The sequence below is a fragment of the Panthera pardus genome, unplaced genomic scaffold, assembly GCF_024362965.1.
Source record: "Panthera pardus isolate Hobbes unplaced genomic scaffold, ASM2436296v1 HiC_scaffold_20, whole genome shotgun sequence".
NCBI classification, from domain to species: Eukaryota; Metazoa; Chordata; class Mammalia; order Carnivora; family Felidae; genus Panthera; species Panthera pardus.
This window is the reverse complement of record NW_026526766.1, coordinates 6,831,732-6,850,918: the sequence shown is the minus strand read 5'-3', so window position 1 is coordinate 6,850,918 and position 19,187 is coordinate 6,831,732. Positions and strand designations below refer to the sequence as shown.

The window sequence follows — 19,187 nt, the reverse complement described above, 5'->3', positions numbered from 1 at the left end:
GAAGTGAGGCGACGGCCACCGCTGCCGCCCCGCCCGCCCCCGGCCGGCCCCAGCGCCCGCCCCGCGGCTCCCCGGCGCCCCCGCCCGCGCGCCCCGCCCGCGCGGCCCTCGCCGCGGCCTCAGCGACCCCCGCCGGCGCGCCTCCGCGCCTCCGCGCCTCCGCCCCTCCCCCGCCGCCGCCGCCCCCGCCCCCGCCGGGCCCGGGAGGTCTCGTCGGCGCCCCCGCGTGCCCTCGGCCTCCCCCAGCTCCGCGCCCGTCCCGCCCCGGCCCTCCCTCGCGCCCCTCCCCACCCCTGCGCCCCCTCGCCCCCTCTCCCGGGTCTCCAGACTGTCCCCTCCTCCCCCACCCCCAGCCCGCACCTCCCCCGCTCCTCTGCGGCCGGGCGACCGCTCCTCCTCCCCGCTTGCTTTCGCGCAGGTTTTAAGGTACGTTGTTGTGCGTAGAATCACAATGGGTGACTAGGCTCGTTTCCTTCCCCCCACCACAGGAGGGGACACCCAGCCGAAATTCAGTGAGGTGCCCTGAGTCCCAGCCGTGGAGGGGTGCCTCTGATCTCCCAGGATCACGCTTTCAGATTCAAGAGTAGCTGTTGTTACTTTTAGCGGAGTCTCGAAGTGCCGGCTCCTGCACAAGCTCCAGTCTCTGCTTTCGGCAACGCATTGATGCCACGGGTATTTCTTCAGTGAAGCCTCGGCAATGCGGTGTTGAACAACACCAAGTTTCTGTTCCTGGAAGTTTAAGTTTAGTGGTGGAGGCAGGTCGTCTCAAGGAAACAAATAAACGAGCAAGATAATTTGAGATCAGTGTTAGGAACAAAATAGAACGTGTGAAAGTGTGGAGGGAGGCTGTGTTAGATCAGGTGGTCAGTGCTTTAGGAACCTTTACTTTGCAGAGATGGCATTTGCTCTGGGTGTTGAGTTAGAGGACGGAGGGAGGAAGGCACGGTTAGGGGGCAAAGCCTTAAAACTGTTCAAATATTTCTATTCCAGGAAAGGAAACACAAGACTGACTTTTTTTTTTTTAAGTTTACTTATTTTTCTTTTTAGTAATCTCCACACCCAAGGTGGGGCTCGAACTCATGACTCTGAGATCAAGAGTTGCATGCTGTTTTGACTGAGTCAGCCAGGCATTGCAAGACAGACATGTGAGTGCTTATTTCACCTGTAACACGGGCCTGGAAGATTGGTATGAGTTGTTAAAATAACGTGTGTCCACTACAATGCCAGCCACAGGGTAAGTGTATCTGAGCTGGGGGACTGGATGGCGGGGTGGGGGCTGGGGGGCTGGAGGGGGCATTTAATGGGTAGGAGGCACTGCACTTAGATGGGGCTCCTGGGTGACTCAGTCTCTTAAGCATCCTACTTTGCCTCAGGTCATGATCTCACAGTTCATGAGTTCGAGCCCTCATTGGGCTCTATGATGACAGCTCAGAACCTGGAGCCTGTTTCAGATTCTGTATCTCCCCCCCCCCCCCGGCCCTCCCCCACTCTCAAAAATAAACATTTTAAGGAAGGAAGGAAGGAAGGAAGGAAGGAAAGGAGGAAGGAAGACATTGAATAGCTTGTGATATTTATTCATGATTAAGAAAGAATGAAAACAGGGGTGCTTCAGTGGCTCAGTGGGTTGAGCGTTCAACTTAGGCTCAGGTCATGATCTCGTGAGTTCAAGCCCCGCCGTCAGGCTCTGTGCTGACAGCTCAGAGCCTGGAGCCTGCCTCAGATTCTGTCTCCCTCTCTCTCTGCCCCTCTCTCGCTCACACTCTGTCTCTCTCTCTCTCTCTTTGAGAGAGATCAAAGATAAACATTTAAAAATTAAAAAAAAAAAAAAAAAGGAATGAAAACAAATGACTTACACATTCAGTTCACGTAGTTAGACAAAGGCCATCAAAATAACCCAAGGAAAGCCAAGGAAGGGATTACGTAAGGAAAAAGAACACAAACGAAAGGAGTGGAAAACTTACAAAACAGAAGTGACAAAAGAAGGGAAAAGTCTGCACAAGTCCACGTGGGGAAACACTAGAAAACCTGAAGGTGTAGAGAAAGTACTTCTAATCTCCAACGCCGGGAACATTTGAGCTTTTAGCTGCAAAAGGGCCCTAAAAGAAAATCTTGAGGAAGTTTGGCTTAGAAAAAAAAAAAATGTTTAGACAAATAAACAAAACAGCAGAGGAATCATCCTGTCATCGGGGAGAAAAAAAGCTGAGTGTTGCGGTCACATCAACAGGCCCCACAAAGCTGTCGACTAATTGCAGCTTTGGTAAAGTTCGTTGATGACAAATGAGTAAGTAAGTGCTGAGCTGTGGGAGGTGTCTGGGCCGCTGGGCCTAACGGGGGCATTTCTCCATACACAGGCATTCGCGGGGCCTAGTGCGGTAAGGGCTCTGAGTTCACGGTAATACCTCAGAGGATGTACGTGGACAAGAGATTCAGGAAGGGCTTGTGTGCTGGGGCTTGCCTTCTAGGAATCCTGCAGAAGTCAGGGTCTGAAGAAGCCTGAGATAGACCCTGTGGCGGGACGCCGGGCCGTCACAGTCATTCCGGCCTGGAAAAGCTGAGCTGGTGATGAGAGAGCATCAGGCGAGCCGAGGGGGAAGCACAAGCTGGCATCACCCCCCTCCCCCGCCCCAGGTTGGGTACTGGTGGCATTCCTCAGGCACCTTGGCTGCCCAAGGACAAAGGGGAGGAAAGAAAACAAATAGTTAACTGATGGAGACCCCAGTCCTGCTGACGGGAGTCTCCATCAGTTTACAAATATCTTAGTAAATTCCAAGAAAAAGGCAATCTTATCAACAGCCTAATCTCCAGAAACCTCATATCCTGGAGCCCCAACGTCACCCTCCCGTCCACAGTGATGTGGGAACAAAGGCAAGAAGGAAATTGCAGGTAAGATTAAACTTCCTTATAACCTGCAGCCCATTGGCAAATACTTGAGGCACATACACAGTGGAACATTTCTCCAGAAACCCCCTGCTGTCCTGATGTTAATGCCTCACTAGAAGGAAAACCACCTTTGCTTGAAGACGGCAAGGCCTCAGGTGTCCTGGGAGTCCTCCTTAGCACATCACCGTCCCTCTGGAGGCCTCCCATTTGACTCTGTCTCCCCAACTCCATAGTATATAACTGGTCACTCTGCACAACCCTCGTGCAGCTCTTTCTGTCCTTGAATCCTATCCCTGTGCTTTAATAAAATGGCCATTTAAAAAAAAAAATTAAAAAAAAAATTTTTTTTTGACATTTGCTCATTTTAGAGAGACAGAGCATGAGTAGGGGAGGGGCAGAGAGAGAGGGAGACACAGAATCTGAAGCAGGCTCCAGGCCCTGGGCTGTCAGCACAGAGCCCGATGTGGGGCTCAAACTCACAAACTGTGAGATCATGACCTGAGCCGAAGTCGGACTTTTAACTGACTGAGCTACCCAGGCGCCCCAGTAAAATCACCCTTTTGCACTGAAGACGTCTCAAGAATTCTTTCTTGGCTGTTAACTCCGAATCCCCACCAGTCCAAGACCTCATCACTGCCACTTGTGGCCACATGGATGAACCCAGGGATAGGTGGATTAGAGAGTGGACAAAAAGTGCCCCCCCCCACCAGCTGCTAGAAGAACAGAATTGTCATTAACTGAGATGATTGGGAGGACCGCAAGGGAAACAGGTTTGGGGGAGAATATTAGAGTTGTTTTGGGATACATTAAAGTGGTAATATCTTTGAGACGTCCAGTGGGAGTTGATAAGGAAGCAGTTAGGTGTACAGATTTTGAGTATGTAGTGCAGGTCTGGGCTGGAGATACAAAATTTGGGAATGTTTATTTATTTAAATTTGGGGGGGGGGATTACAGGGGAAAGGCAGAGAGAGAGAGAGAGAGAGAGAGAGAATCCCAAGCAGGCTCCGTGCTCAGCGAGGAGCCTGACATCGGGTTCTATCCCTGGGATTAGGACTTGAGCCGAAACCAAGAATCTGACGTGTAACCGTGTCACCGACTGAGCCACCCAGGCCCCCGGGAGTCATCCTTTAAATTCTGAAGATAGTATAAACTCACTAGGGGAGTGAATTTAGATGAGAGGAGAAGAGGTCTGAAATCTGAGTTCTGGAGTCCCCCCACTTTCTAGGCTGAGGAGGCAACACTGAGGGAGCCTGAGGGGGAAGGTAAGTTAGGGTGAGTGTGGGGTCAGCTGGAAGTAGCCACTTGTGTTCCAAGGAGGGAGTAATTAAGTGAGTCAAATTCTACTGACAGGTAGGACTGAGAACTGCCTGAAAATTATTTCTAATTGCACAAAACAAACCCCCTATGAAATAGGTTATTTTTTATTTTCAATGTATAGTTGAAAAAATCTGGAGATGGTTTTGCCCCCAGATCCCATAGCTACTCAGGAACAGAATTAGTGATTCACAATGCTAGATGAAGTTTACATAATGCTTTCTGTCCGAGGAAACGTCTGTGAGTAGAATTCACCTTATCCAGGACAAGAACATCAGGGGAAAAAGAAAGAGAAGGTCTCAACTAAAGTAGGGTTATGGACCCTACAGAGGAGGCAGAAGTCAGAAAATACAAGGCCATGTTGTTGTTGTTTTTTAAAATGTTTGTTTATTTTTGAGAGAGCGACAGAGCGAGAGTGAGGGAGGGGTAGAGAGAGAGGGAGACAGAATCCGAAGCAGGCTCCAGGCTCTGAGCTATCAGCACAGAGCCCATTGCGGGGTTGAACTCGTGAACTGTGAGATCATGACCTGAGTCGAAGTTGAACGCTAACCGACTGAGCCACCCAGGCGGCCCAAGCCCATATTTTTTTTAAAACACTTTGCAAAAGCAACAGAAGAAGGAGCCTTGGAAAATTAAATCAATGAGAATATTTGGGAAAGCTCTGAGAAAGAAGAAAATGAGGCCAGCCCTACCAGTCATTAAAACATTATAAAACTTGGGGCTCCTGGGCGGCCCAGTCGGTTAAGCGGTTGACTCGGGCTCAGGTCATGATCTCAGGGTTTGTGGGTTCGAGCACCACATTAGGCTCTGTGCTGACAGCTCGGAGCCTGGAGCCTGCTTCGGATTCTGTGTCTCCCTCTCTCTCTCTGCCCTCCCCCACTCATACTCCGTCTCTCTCTTAAAAGTAAATAAACATTAAAAAAATTTTTAAAAAAACATTGTAAGCTTGTACAATAAGATGATGGTATTGGGACATGAATACATAGATCAATGAAACAGAGTAGAAAATCCAAACATAATTGCATCTGGAAATTTAATATGTGATAAAGGTCGCATCTGAAATCAATGGAGGAAAAAGTCCTTCTTTGTAAATAGTATTGGGGTAAATAGGTAGCCAGACAGTCATATCCGTTTCTCTACACAAGATGAATTCCGGATGGGTCAAAGATTTAAAAACTTTTTAAAGAAACAAAGCTGTATACTTACTAGAAGGAAGTAAGAGCGGATTCCTCCGTAATTAAGGAATTGGGGAAACTTCCTGAACTCAAAATCCGGAGGCAATTAAGGAAAAGACTGAAATTTGGACTATACAAAACAACAGTGACAATAAAATTTTTGCATTAGCGAAACACATCATAAGCAAAATAAAAAGACAAGTTAAAAACTGCGATAGGTATTTCCGACGTACAAAGGATTAATGTTGTCTGATTGTGTTCTGGAGAACAAGGAGGACTCCTGGTTCACAGTCTTTGCCAGTCGCCATCGTGTAAACCCTCCCACCACAGTAGATTTTAAGTTGCCAAAATGCGCTCACCTGTACCCATGTGACATCAGCTGGGTCACAAAATTCCTGACGATTTAACAATCGGCGCTTGTAGGCGGGCTCTCAGCACATCACCATCAGTATCCTTCATAAATAGACGAAGGGCTTCATCACTTGGAGAAGAAAAGGAAAACCATCACTTTGTGGAAAATAGGAGATATACACACACAATTCACACACACACAATAATGAAAATAAAGGACCTTTAAATATGTGAAAAGATGTACAGTCACACTTAAAGGAAATGCAAATGAAAACTGCACGAAGATACTATTCCCCACTCTCAGATTGGCAGAAATGTAAAAGTTTAGACGGCAAAACGTGTTGACAAAGCAGTCAGGAAACAAGCACTTTAATTTTTTGCTGGTGGGAACGCAAAAATGGTATAATCCAGGGCGAGGGGAATTTGGCACTATCTAGTAAAATTGCATAGATATTAACCTGTCGATCCAAATATCCCACTTTTAGGCCTCAAGCCTAAAGATCCACTGACAAAAATACAAAAAGATGCATAAGGTTACTCAGTGACCACTGTTTGCAAAACCAAAAAAGTGGAAACAACTTCAACGATCATCCATCACAGAATGCTTTCATAAACTAGGACCCATTCACATACTAGAATTAGTACATAGCTGTAAAAACAAGTAAGAAATACCTCTATGTACTGCTATGACATGATATCCAGTGGAAAAAAGCAGGATTGCCAAACTAAGGTAATATACTACCGTTTAACTAAAAGGGGAAGAGGAAATGAGTATCCCGTATTTTAAGATTTCATCTTTTAATAATCTCTACACCCAACAAACGTGGGACTCGAATTTACAACGTTGAGATTAAGAATTGTATGCTCCACTGACTGAACCAGGCAGGCGCCCCTACCTTATATATTTTTTAAAAATACATAAGGGGTCCCTGGCTGGCTTAGTAAGTAGAGCATGCAACTCAGGGTCATGAGTTCGAGCCCCACCGTGGGCACAGAGATTACTTAAAAAAAAAAAAAAAAAAAAAAGAAAAAGAAAGAAAGAAATTGAAATAGAAAGATAAAATAAAAACAAAGTTAAAAGAACAAATTAAAAAACAAAAAATGCTGATTACCTCTAGGGGGAGGAATGGAACAGAGATAGAGACGGAGATCAGACTTCTCTCTGATTATGGTGTAACGGTTTGACTTTGTTAGTTATGCAACAAGATTTAATTTTTCAAAAATATTTTCAAAAGCAAGACCTATAAGTCAAAGGCAAAAATGAAACAAATGAACTTGGTTGTGTAATGACCTTGTTCTATTTTTATAAATTGCTACTGATCTTGTTTTATCTTTTTTTAATGTTTATTTATTTTTTGAGAGAGAGATACAGTGCGAGCAGGGGAGGGGCAGAGAGAGACACACACACACACACACAATCCAAAGCAGGCTCCAGGCTCCGAGCTGTTGGCACAGAGCCTGAGGCGGGGCTTAAACTCACGAATTGTGAGATCATGACCTGAGCTGAAGTCAGCTGCTTAACCAACTGAGCCACCCAGGCACCCGCTACTGCTCTTTGAATAATTTGTAGAAATATGAGTAGCTTCCTTTGCTCTGAGGTAACCCATGTCTGAAGTTTCCTCCTGGAATTTTCTATACTGTCTCACATATCTAACTCTGGAGTTCCTTCCAGGTGACAAATACCATAACCTTGCTGGAGGGACATACTTCCCAGCCTATTTTCTCCTAGCCAGAGGCATCTCCTGTCCTTTGAGACAAAACTACTCCCATCACAGCACTGACTTCCCTTCAGAAACAAGACACTGTGTTATTCTCCTAATAATCCCCCTTCACTGCTGGAACCGTGGTCCATCCAGGGTATGTCTGTCCCAGGACCGAGGAATAAGGTAATCATACACCCATGAGGGTCATTCTTCTCCTTGAAATTCGAGTTTCCTGGACCACGGGATTTGTAGTTGCAAGTAGCTAAGTTCGACTCTCACAGGTTGGGGGACCTCAAACAAAATAATTAACTTCTCTTAGCTTCAGTCCCCTTATTTTTGAAACAGGGGAAAGGTAACACCAATCTTTTGGGGTCGCTGTGAGATTTGAAAAAGATTATGTAAAATGTCAGGCATAAGCTTGGTGCTTCCCTCCTATCTCCTCCCTCTGCTTCCCTTCTCTTATTTCCCACCTTCTTTTTATTCAGTCTTCTCTCCACATCCTTCTTTCATAAAATGAACAAGACTAAGAAACTTTGAAAATTCTTTTCAAACCCTGAGATCAGAAACACAGGGCGCAGTGCATTTAGATGGGGGCTTGGCTGTTGAGGATTAGAAATCCAAAAATGCGCATAGTAGAAATGAGTTAGAGGCCGGTAGCGACTTTAACTGAAGAGAAGTTTAGGATCTAATACGAGGGAAAGGGTTCCCGGGTGGAACTATTTTAGGGTCTCAGTAATATTAGAAATTCTGAAGAGTTAAGAGCGCCAAGGTGGCTCAGTCGGTTAAGTGTCTGACTTCAGTTCAAGTCATGAACCTGTGGTTCGTGGGTTTGAGCCCCACATGGGGCTCTGTGCTGACAGCTCAGAGGCTGGAGCCTGCTTCTGATTCTGTGTCTCCCTCTCTCTCTGCCCCTTCCCCACTCATGCTCTGTCTCTCAAAAATGAATGTGTTACAAAATATTTAAAAAGAAAAGAAATTCTGAAGATTTGTCCAAATGAGGGGAGGAAATAGAGAAGTGAGTGAAGGAGGTAGGGAAAAAGAAAAGTTGGAAAGTAAGAAGGTTACAATGAAGTCAGATCACACAAGTGTTGGTGAAGATGTGGAGGAACTGGGATTCTCATGCACTTCCAGTGGAAATGTAAAATGGTGCAGTAATTTTAGAACAATCCGGCGATTTCTCAATGAAACATAGTGTTACCATATGACCCAGTTCCAATGCTAGGTATATACCCCAGGGAACGGAAAACTTAGGTCTACACAAAAACTTGGACGTGAGTGTTTACAGCAACATCGTTCATAATACCCAAAAGGTGGAAACAACTCAAACCTCCTTCGACAGATGAATAGATAAACAGAATGTAGTATATTCATACAATGGAATTTCACTTTCGCAAAGAGGACATACAGATGGCCAACAGGTACATGAAATGATGCTCAACATCATTAATCGTCAGGGGAGTGCAAATCAAAACCCTGGTGAGATACCACCCATACCTGTTAGAATGGCTGTAAAGTGAATGGCTAAAGACCAGAAACAGTAAATGTTGGCGGGGATGTGGAGAAAAGGGAACCCTCGTGCCTCACTGGTGGGAATGTAAATTGGCTCAGCCACTCTGAAAACCACTATGGAGTTTTCTCAAAATATTAAAAATAGAACTACCGTACGATCCGGCAACTCCACATTTGGGTATTGGTCAGAAGAAAACGAAAACCCTAATTCGAAAGGATACGTGGACCTTCATGTTCATTGCAGCATTAGTTACAATAGCCAGGATATGGAAACAACTTAATTGTCCATCGATGGATGAATGGATAAGGAAATTGTGGTGTAGGCAATGGAATGTGGTATATACCAAGAAATGTTACTTAGCCATCAAAAAGAATAAATCCTGGGGCGCCTGGGTGGCTCAGTCGGTTGAGCGTCCGACTTCAGCTCGGGTCATGATCTCACAGTCTGTGAGTTCGAGCCCCGCGTTGGGCTCTGTGCTGCCAGCTCAGAGCCCGGAGCCTGTTTCAGATTCTGTGTCTCCCTCTCTGTCTGCCCCTCCCCCGTTCATGCTCTGTCTCTCTCTGTCTCAAAAATAAATGTTAAAAAAAAAAAAAAAAAAAAAAAAAAGAATAAATCCTTGCCATTTACTGCAACATTGATGGACTTTGAGGGCATTATGCTAAGTGAAATAAGTCAGAGAGAGACAAATACCATGCTTCTCTTTTCTATGTGGAATCTCACACAACATCAACAACAAGCCAAGCTCCTGGATACAGAGTACAGACTGCTGATAGCTGCCAGAGGCAAGGGTGGAGAGTGGGAGAAATGAAAGGGGTCAAAAGGTTAAAAAGAAGAAGAAAAGGGAAAAAAAGAGAGAGAGAGAAATTTGCCTTCCTGATTAAAAAACAAAACTCCCAAAACAAAAAATACCCCTCAAAGTGGGATACACTGGTTAAGTCAAGTGTGGTCCATCCGTATGATGAAATGCCACCTAATGGCATTCAGAAGGAAGGAGGAAGAAAGCAGAATGAGGAAGCCTTTTTATACTGATAACTAAAGTTTTCCAAGATGTAAACAAAGTTAATTAAAAAAAAAAAATATATATATATATATGATCTATTGGGGTGATATAACTCTAAGATGTTAATGTAATACGCATATAAGACATGTGGGGAAGTGTTAAAATGAGAAAATGTAGGAGATCTCAATAGATAGATAATGTTCTTTTCATTCACATGTGAGATATTTACAGTGACCATGTTCTGAGTCACAGCAGGATTTAACAAGATACCAAAGCATACAGAACAAAAGAAAACAAGCCTAAAGCTAACATCATACTTAATGGTGAATATATTCTTCCGAAGGTAAGGAACAAGACAAAGATGTCTACCCTCATCGTGTCTCTTTCACATTGTTCTGGAGGTGCTGGTCAGTGCAATAAGGCAAGGAAGACTGGAAAGGAAGAAACACAACTGTCTCGTTCACAAATGGGGCTGTATGTGAAAAATCCTAAGGAATCTACAAAAAAGCTACTAGATCTCTCTGCCCTTCCTCCACTCACGCTCTGTTTCTCTCCCTCTCTCTCTCTCTCTCTCTCCCCCCCCCCCAAAAATGAATGAACGTTAAAAAAAAATTTAAAAAGCCACTAGAACTAATGAGTTCTAGTTGCAAGATTCAGAGAAACAATGGTATTTCTATACACTAGCAACAGACCATTTCAAATAAAAAGTTTTTGCAATCAAAAAGAATGAAATCTTGCCATTTGCAACAACGTGGATGGAACTAGAGGGTATTATGCTAAGTGAGATTAGTCAGAGAAAGACAAACATCATATGATTTCACTCATATGTGGAATTTAAGACACAAAACAGATGAACAGAAGGGAAGGGAAGCAAAAATAATATAAAAACAGGGAGGGGGACAAGACATAAGAGACTCTTAGATACAGAGAACAAACTGAAGGTTGCTGGAGGGGTTGTGGGTGGAGGGATGGGCTAAATGGGCAAGGGGCATTAAAGAGGAAACTTGAGATGAGCACTGGGTGTTATACATAGGGGATGAATCACTGTGTTCTACTCCTGAAATCGTTGTTGCACTATATGCTGACTGACTTAGATGTAAAATAAAAATAAATAAATAAAAAGCTTTTAAAATGCCATTTGAAGTAATATTTTTAAAAAATACTTATTTATTTTGGGGAAAGCACAAGTGGGAGAGGGGAGAGAGAGGGGGACAGAGGATCCAAAGCGGGCTCTGTGCTAACCGGCTGACGGCAGTGAGCCTGATGTGGGGCTCGAACTCATGAACCATGAGATCGTGACCTGAGCTGAAGTCCAACACTCAACAGACTAAGCCACCGTTGTGCCCCTGTAGTAACATTAAAATAAATATTAGGGGTAAATCTAACTGAATGCAAAGACCGAATATTGAACATTACAAAATATTTCCAAGAAAAATTATAGAAGACTTAAATAAATGGTTAGATGTATCATGTTTATGCATAGAAACTCATTATTGTTATGTCAATTCTCCCCCAAATCATCTATAGATTTAACATAGTCTTGGTCATGATATCAGTAGGTTGTTTGGGTTTGTTGTTTTTTTGTTTTTTTTTAATAGAAATTGATGGGTTTATTCTAAAATTTGTGGAGAAATAGAAAAAATCTAGATCAGCCAAAACAAACTTAAGAAAGAATAGGAATGGGGAACTTTACCAGATTTCAAGATTTACTGTAAGGCTATAGTAATTAAGACAGCGTGGTGTTGATGTAAAGATAGGCATATGGATGGGACAGAATAGGGAGTCCAGAAATAGACTTACATATAATAATGTCAATTCATTTTTGACAAAGAAGAAAAGGATGGTCTTTTAAACAATATTGCTAGAGGAGCGACTGGGTGGTTCGGTTAGTAGAGCATGTAACTCTTGATCTTGGGGCTGTGAGTTTGAGCCCTATGTTGGGTGTGGAGATTACTTACAAAAAATAATAATGTTGCTAGAATAATAGGATATCCTTGTGGAAAAACATGAACTCAATTCTTACCTCTCATCATGTGCCGTAATTAATTCAAAGTGGATCATACGCCTCAATGTAAAAGTTAAAAATCATAAAACTTTGGGGGCGCCTAGGTGGCTGAGTTGGTTAAGCATCTGGCTCTTGATTTCAGCTCAGGTCATGACCTCACAGTGCGTGGGTTCGAGTCCCACATCGGGCTCTGCACTAGGAGTGCAGAGGCCGCTTGGGATTCTGTCTCCCTCTCTCTCTGCCCCTCCCCCGCTTGTGTGCTCTGTCTCTGTCTCTCTCAAATAAACTTTCAAAAAACTATAAAACTTCTGACAGAAATGTAGGGGAAAACCTTTGTCATTTTTTTTTAGGTAAAGATTTCTTAGAACCCAGAAAGCATGAACCATAACAGAAAAACCTTATAAATTAGACTTTATTAAAAATAAAAACTTAGCTGGGTGCCTGGGTGGCTCAGTCGGTTAAGCATCCGACTTCGGTTTAGGTCATGATCTCACAGTTCATGGGTTTGAGCCCCGCATCGGGCTCTGTGCTGACAGCTCGGAGCCTGGAGCCTGCTTCGGATTCTGTGTCTTCCTCTGCCTCTGTCCCTCCCCTATTCATGCACACACGCATCTCTCTCCCTCTCTCTCTCTCTCTCTCCCTCTCTCTCTCAAAAATAAACATAAATAAATAAATAAATAAATAAATAAATAAATAAAAACTAAAAACTTAGGCCCTTTGAAAGACAATGTTCAGAAAATATGAAGGCAAGACAGACTGGAAGAAAATCTTTGCAAAACATATACTGAATGAAATGCTTATACCTAGGATAGATAAAGACCCCTTAACACCTCAATAATAACAAAACACAACCTGATAACAAAAAGGGAAACAAATGTGAACAAATACATCATCAAAGAAGACCTATGATTAACATGTAGGCACATGTAGGAAAGATGCTTAACATCATCAGGAAAATGTAGGGGTGCCTGGATGGCTCAGTTGACTGAGCACTGGACTCTTGATTTTGGCTTAGGTCATGATCCCAGGATGGTGGGATTGAGTCCTGCTCATTATGGAGCCTGCTTGAGGATCTCTCTCTCCCTCTCTGTCTCTCCCTCTGGCCCTTTCTCCCACTTGATCTCTCTCTCGCTCTCTGTCTCTCTCTCAAAAAAAAAAAAAAAAAAAATTAAAAAAGAAAAGGAAAATGTAAAATAGTACCATAATTAGATATCAGTATATCCCACCAGGATAGCTAAAATTAAAACAAACAAAAAACAAAAAAGCAAAGGCCTCACCAGGTAACACCGAATATTGACGAGGATGTGGGGCAACTACAGCTGATGTCAACACGAAATGATGCAGCGACTCTGGAAAACAGTTTGGCAATTTCTTGTCAAGTTAAATACACACCTACCATAAGACCAAGGAATCTCTCTCATAGGTGTTTACCCAACAGAAATGCAACCTGTATTTCAGGAGAACCTATACAGGAGAAGCGTATCCTGTATTTGTCTGCTCCAGTGGCCACAAAATGCCACAGACTGAGAGGCTTTACTTTTTGTTTTCTCACAGCTCTGGAGGCTGAGAGTCCCAGATCAAGGTGTCGTCAGGATTGACGTCCGGTGAGAGCCCTCCTCTGGGCTTGCACACGGCCGCTTTCTCACCTGTCCTCCCATGGCCTCTGTTCTGTGCGTGCCGTCCTAATGCGTGTGACGTGTTCATTTGTTTTTTCACTTTTCTGTTTCATTTGAAAACGCTGTAATGAATCTATATACTTTTTATCCAGTCATAGAATAAAACAAATCCAATCTAACATAACTTCACTTTATTTTATCTGTTTACTTATTTTAGAGAGAATGTGTGTGTAGCAGGGGAGAGGGGCAGAGAGAGAGAGAGAGAGAGAGAGAGAGAGAGAGAATCTTAAGCAGGCTCCACACTTAGCTCAGAACCTGATGCGGGGCTTGACCCCACGACCCTAGGAGCATGACCTGAGCTGAAATCAGGAGTCGGATGCTCAACCTACTGAGCCACCCAGGCGCCCCCATAACTTCACTTACAAAGAATAAAATAAGGGCAGTGGATTTTTCTCAGTGTATTTTTTTTTCAGCTTTACTGAGGCGTAATTGATAACATCACCTTTTTATTATTCATATTGATTCATTTTTTTGTTTGCTTGTTTCAATTAGTACTTACGGAAGGTCAGCCATGGTTTCAGGAACATAGCGATCAACACAGCAAAACCTCTACACTCTGGAGTCTTCCTTCTGGAGAGCAGAAGAGGGTAGTAATGACTGCTGTGAACAGTAATACCAAATAATAGTAATTGAAGGAAAATTTTAATCTGTGAACAATTCTTTTCAATTATCAATATCTCTTTTCAGTCAGTATTTGCAGCCTCTGCCTCATCAAATATTCTCTTCAGAAGAATGGGGGGCACAGCAGAAGAGTTGAGTCCTAGGCCTGGTTCTACAGACCTGAGCGAATACGAAACCTTGCTGGGCCTCCCTCTGCTCAGTAAGCGGTGATCACACGGCCTCCAAGCAGGCGGTGAGGCTCTTAGTAAAATGGGAACACTTTATCATTGTGTAAATGTAGGGCTCTTTGTGTAAATGTGTAATAATCTCTTTAGGCAAATCTTTTTATTAGAAGTGGACATTCTCTTTCTTTCTTTTTTTTTTTTTTTTAATCTCTCCACCCCCAGTCTTTGGCTCAAGATTTTAAAGATTGCTATTAAAAGACAAGTGTGTTAGCACATTAAGATACTATCAGGTAGCAGATAACTTTTAAAAAGTTAATTACTCAAATTTGTCCCAGTAGATGGAACTGTGATGCCTTGGGGCACCGTGAGGCTTTGCATAATGGGAAGAAGGGTTTCAGGAACAACCCGGTCCTTGGCTCTTGGTGCTTAATACAAAAACAAAAGAAAACCAACAAAACCCTGTGCAGAAAGGACCCTCGAGACAAACGCTCTTGGCAGTCTCGCCTTGGGCTTGTAATTCACTGTCTGGAAAACAGCACAGAGTATGTGGATGAGCAGGTGAAAAATATTTATTTCTCAGCAAGTACTAACTGATGAGCCAAACAGGAAAAGACGAACTCTGTTAGAACTTAATCTGTCCTAAACAGGAGAGGCCCACAGTGAGGAATGGAGCCCCGCAGTGGGATAAAAAATGATCGGAGCTGGGGCGCCTGGGTGGCTCGGTCCGTTAAGCATCTGACTTCCTCTGAGGTCATGATCTCCCGGTTTGTGCGTTTGAGCCCCTCTCTGGGCTCTGTGCTGACAGCTCCGACCCCTGCTTGGGATTTTCTCTCTCTCTCTCTCTCAAAATAGAGAAATAAACTTTAAAAGAAAGAGAAGAAATGATGAGGGCTCAGGGGGAGAATTCTAAGTGGCTGTGACGATCCCGTGTTCAGACTGAAGTCAAACCCGAGGGAAGAGACAGGGGTGGGGAATTTAAACAAGGAGGAAACTCATAAAGCAACTGATAAAGAGAACATGAAGTAGGAGGAAACCTGGCGATGCCTGAGCCTCGGACTCCCCGCTGGGCACGAAGCCTGCTCCTGGTGGTGTGGGGCAGTTCCTGAGATGCACAGCAGGGGGCGCCATTTCCGTATTATTCTTCCTGCTCCTAACTCCCCGAGCCCCCCACATTGAAGCTCCTGGTGCTAGGACGTATTACTTCATTTTACAGTTTTAAAAAAATGTTTAATGTTTATGTATTTTTGAGAGAGAGAGAGAGAGAGAGAGAGCAGGGGAGGGGAGGGGCAGAGAGAGAGGGAGACACGGAATCTGAAGCAGGCTCCAGGCTCCGAGCTGTCAGCACAGAGCCCCACGCGGAACTCAGACTCACAATCCGTGAGATCATGACCTGAGCCGAAGTCTGGTGCTTAACCGACTGAGCCACCAGGTGCCCCATTTTATAGTTTTTTAAATAAATATGTACCTTTTAAAATTCTTTTTAATTTTTAAGTTATCTCCACCCTCAATACGGGACTCAAACGCGTGACCTCAAGATCAAGAGTCTCACGTTTTACCAACTGAGCCGGCCAGATGCACCTCATTTTACAGTTTTGAAAGCATATTTTCATTTTATCCTTATGACAACTAGGTGATACCTGGGAGCAGGTCCTATCATCCCCATTTTACAGACGGAAAACAGAGAGGCAGCCAGTTTAAGTGATTTACTCAAATGTCAGACAAGCAGTCAGCAGAACTTTTTTTTTTTTTTCTTTTGACTCCTGACCCAGTGCTCTCTCCACTCTGCTGTCTAGACTAAAGCAGGGTTGTCAGGGACACCTGAGGGACGGACAAAGACCCAAACACTCGCAGATAAAGGGAAAGAAGATCTGCTGGCTCCTGTGGGTCCTTTCCACACAGCGAATGGCCTTGCAGACGCTGCTGCTCTTAGGACGTTTGGAGGTCAAGTTGGGCCCACTTCTGTGTTTCAAGCCTCTAATTAAACTTAGCTTTCTGTTGGGTCACTCTGTGGTCAGGGCCATGAGTTGAGCTTGGCCAAGGGGAAGGAAGGGTGTAAGCAGAAGTGGGTTGCCCACCTGCCTCTTTTCCGGCTCAGTACCTCTTCTGGTGGATGTGAAGGCACCCGAAGTAACCTCTCAGTGACTGCAAGTTGGGAAACCTCTATAACGATTGCTTTTTAAAAAACAAAAACAAAAACGTTTTCTAGTGTTTATTTTTGAGAGACAGAGAGAGAGAGGGCGACACATAAGCCGAAGCAGGCTCCAGGCTCGGAGCTGTCAGCACAGAGCCTGACACGGGGCTCGAACTCACAGGACTGCGACATCATGACCTGAGCTGACGTCCGACGCTTAACCGACTGAACCACCCAGGCTGGGAAGGCCTGGCGTATTGTCAGAAACCTAAAGTACCCGGGCACCTTGTGCTGTGTCCTTTGAGCAGCCTAGTGTCGAGACATCATAGTCTCTGAGTAAGTGTTAAAAAATTGGCCAGAAAGTGTTTTCCTGTATCAGTGGATTAATTAGCAGTTGCTGCAATAGTGCTCTGTAACGACAGCATTCGTATCTCATTTATTTTGTTGCTCACAAGCCTGTGGGTTGGGTGCCCTCCCCTCCCCCAACTGAGGCTGTGCGTCCAGCCAGGGGTCTGCTCTCTGGTGTTCATCATTCCAGAACCGGTGGCAAACAAGGTTGTAGCTGGTGAATTGCACACGCCTAAAAGAGCAAGCCAGATCTCACCGGCATATTTAGAGCCTCTGCTTGTGTCACAGTGTCACTAACACTGCACGGGTCAGAGCGAGTCACGGATGCCGAACGGGAGAACGAACGTACTCTGTGCTAGCGGGAGGTGCCGCAAAGTCATTTAGCCAAGGACACGGATGTTTGATTCTAAAACAGAGACCGAAGCATTGGGAGCCATGACCCAATGTACCGCAACCAGTTAGGAATCTGGCCATAAATAATAGCTAACATCGATCGAGTCTTAAACGTGTGAGGCACTTTTGTTAAGCACCTTGTACGTGTCAATTCATTTAATTATCACAACAACCCTACGAGGTAGATACTATTAGGATCTGTATCTTATAGAGGAAACACAGCCAAGGCACGGTGGGGTTAAGGAAGAATTCAGATCACACGGCAAGGGGTAGAGCAGGGCAGTGACAATTACACCAGAAAGGAACGCTGTTCACGGCCTCTGTCCCTGTCGTGCCTCTTCTAGTCTTCTCTGGCCCTCCCCAACCCCGTCCCTCTCTCTGTGTGTGTGCTTTGTCTTTGGAAATGACGCCATCTGGCCTCCCAGTCCAGAACCCTTAGCGTCATCCTTGGGCCCTCTCAGCTCCTCCCGTATCTGCTCCCTCCTCTCGGCCCTGGGCTACTGTCTCCTCAGAGACCTACCTGCCACTTCGTCCCCAAGGCACCCCTCTCTTTAGTCCTGCATCCTCAAGGTATTGCTGCCAGAGGGATTTGCCTATAATGCAGATCTGATCCCTTCATTCTCCTGCTTAGAAAGTTTCCACATTCCCCAGAGCTTTTAGGATAAAGTTAGCTTTCAGTATTCCAGGTCCTTCCTTTCTGACCCTCCCCCCCACTTTTCTCCAGCATCCCACACAACCTGTGTGCACTTTCGTGCCCTCTTGCCTTTGTGGATGGTGCTACACCCTCTGTCTGGATCCTCTGCTCCCCTCTCCATCTTGTCAACTTCTATTTGTCTGGAGTCCTACCTTCCGGGAAGCCTTCTCCACTCTATTCTCCAGTCTGGTTAGATATCCCTTCTCTGTGTCCCCAGCAGACTCTGTCTACACGTTGTGGCATTTGCCAGATTACATCAAACTAATGGATTCCGCTATCTGCTTCTCTAGCATTACTTCTGCTCAACATGTGATTTGTGGACTCCCTGTTTCAGAATCGCCTGGAAAGCTTGTTTAAAACGTAGGCTCCTGGGGTCTAGCTTAGACCCACCAATTCAGAATTGTTGCAGGGCAAAGCCTAAGGGTCTTCATTTATTTTTAAAAAAAATTTTTTTAACATTTACTCATTTTTTTTTTTTTGAGACAGAGAGAGAGCACAAGCAGGGGAGGGGCAGAGAGAGTGGGAGACACAGAATCCGAAGCAGGCTCCACGCTCTGAGCTGTCAGCACAGAGCCCGACGCGGGGCTTGAACTCACAGACCGGGAGATCATGACCCGAGCCGAAGTTGGATGCACAACCGACTGAGCCGCCCAGGCACCCCCTAAGGGTCTTTATTTAAAAAATTCCCCAAGATGCCTGGGTGGCTCAGTCGGTTAAGCGTCTGACTTTGGCTCAGGTCATGATCTCATGAGTTTGTGAGTTCAAGCCCCACGCCGGGCTCTGTGCTGACAGCTTGGAGCCTGCTTCGGATTCTGTGTCTCCCTCTCTCTCTCTGCCCCTCTCCTGCTTGCACTCTGTCTCTCTCTCAAAGATAAGTAAACATTAAAATTTTTTTTAAAATAAATAAAAAATTCCCCAAGATGATTTTTCACTTGTGCCAAGTGTAACCACCACACTAGACAGGCGAGTGCCATGCTTTCTTGTGCCTCTATCATCTAGCATTGTGCGTGGCTCAACGTAAGCGCCCAGTGAATGTGTTCTGAATGAAGGAGTGAAATGAGCTGTTCAGGTTTGGAGGCGGAAGGTGAATCCTCAGCTGCTGCGATTCCAGACGCCAGCAGATGGCACTGTGTCTACATAAATGCTTTCGCGTTGCGTTGGCGGAGGAAGCCGGGAAGTTTTGTTTTACTGGAAATCGAGCCTCAAATGCTGCGTAATTGAA

The 19,187-nt window shown here is 44.9% G+C and overlaps 1 long non-coding RNA gene across 2 annotated transcripts; it reads left to right on the top strand.

Annotated features, from left to right (window-relative positions):
* Positions 1-205: 205 nt before the first annotated feature.
* Positions 206-13,736, top strand: LOC109275490 (uncharacterized). 2 transcript variants are annotated; one of them, XR_008424115.1, is made up of 3 exons: positions 206-426; positions 1,048-1,234; positions 1,374-1,509. It is a non-coding gene; the product is annotated as an uncharacterized LOC109275490 (long non-coding RNA). The 2 variants fall into 2 exon arrangements; XR_002084192.2 differs by lacking the exon at positions 1,374-1,509 and adding an exon at positions 13,493-13,736 and having other exon boundaries at positions 207-426.
* Positions 13,737-19,187: the final 5,451 nt, after the last annotated feature.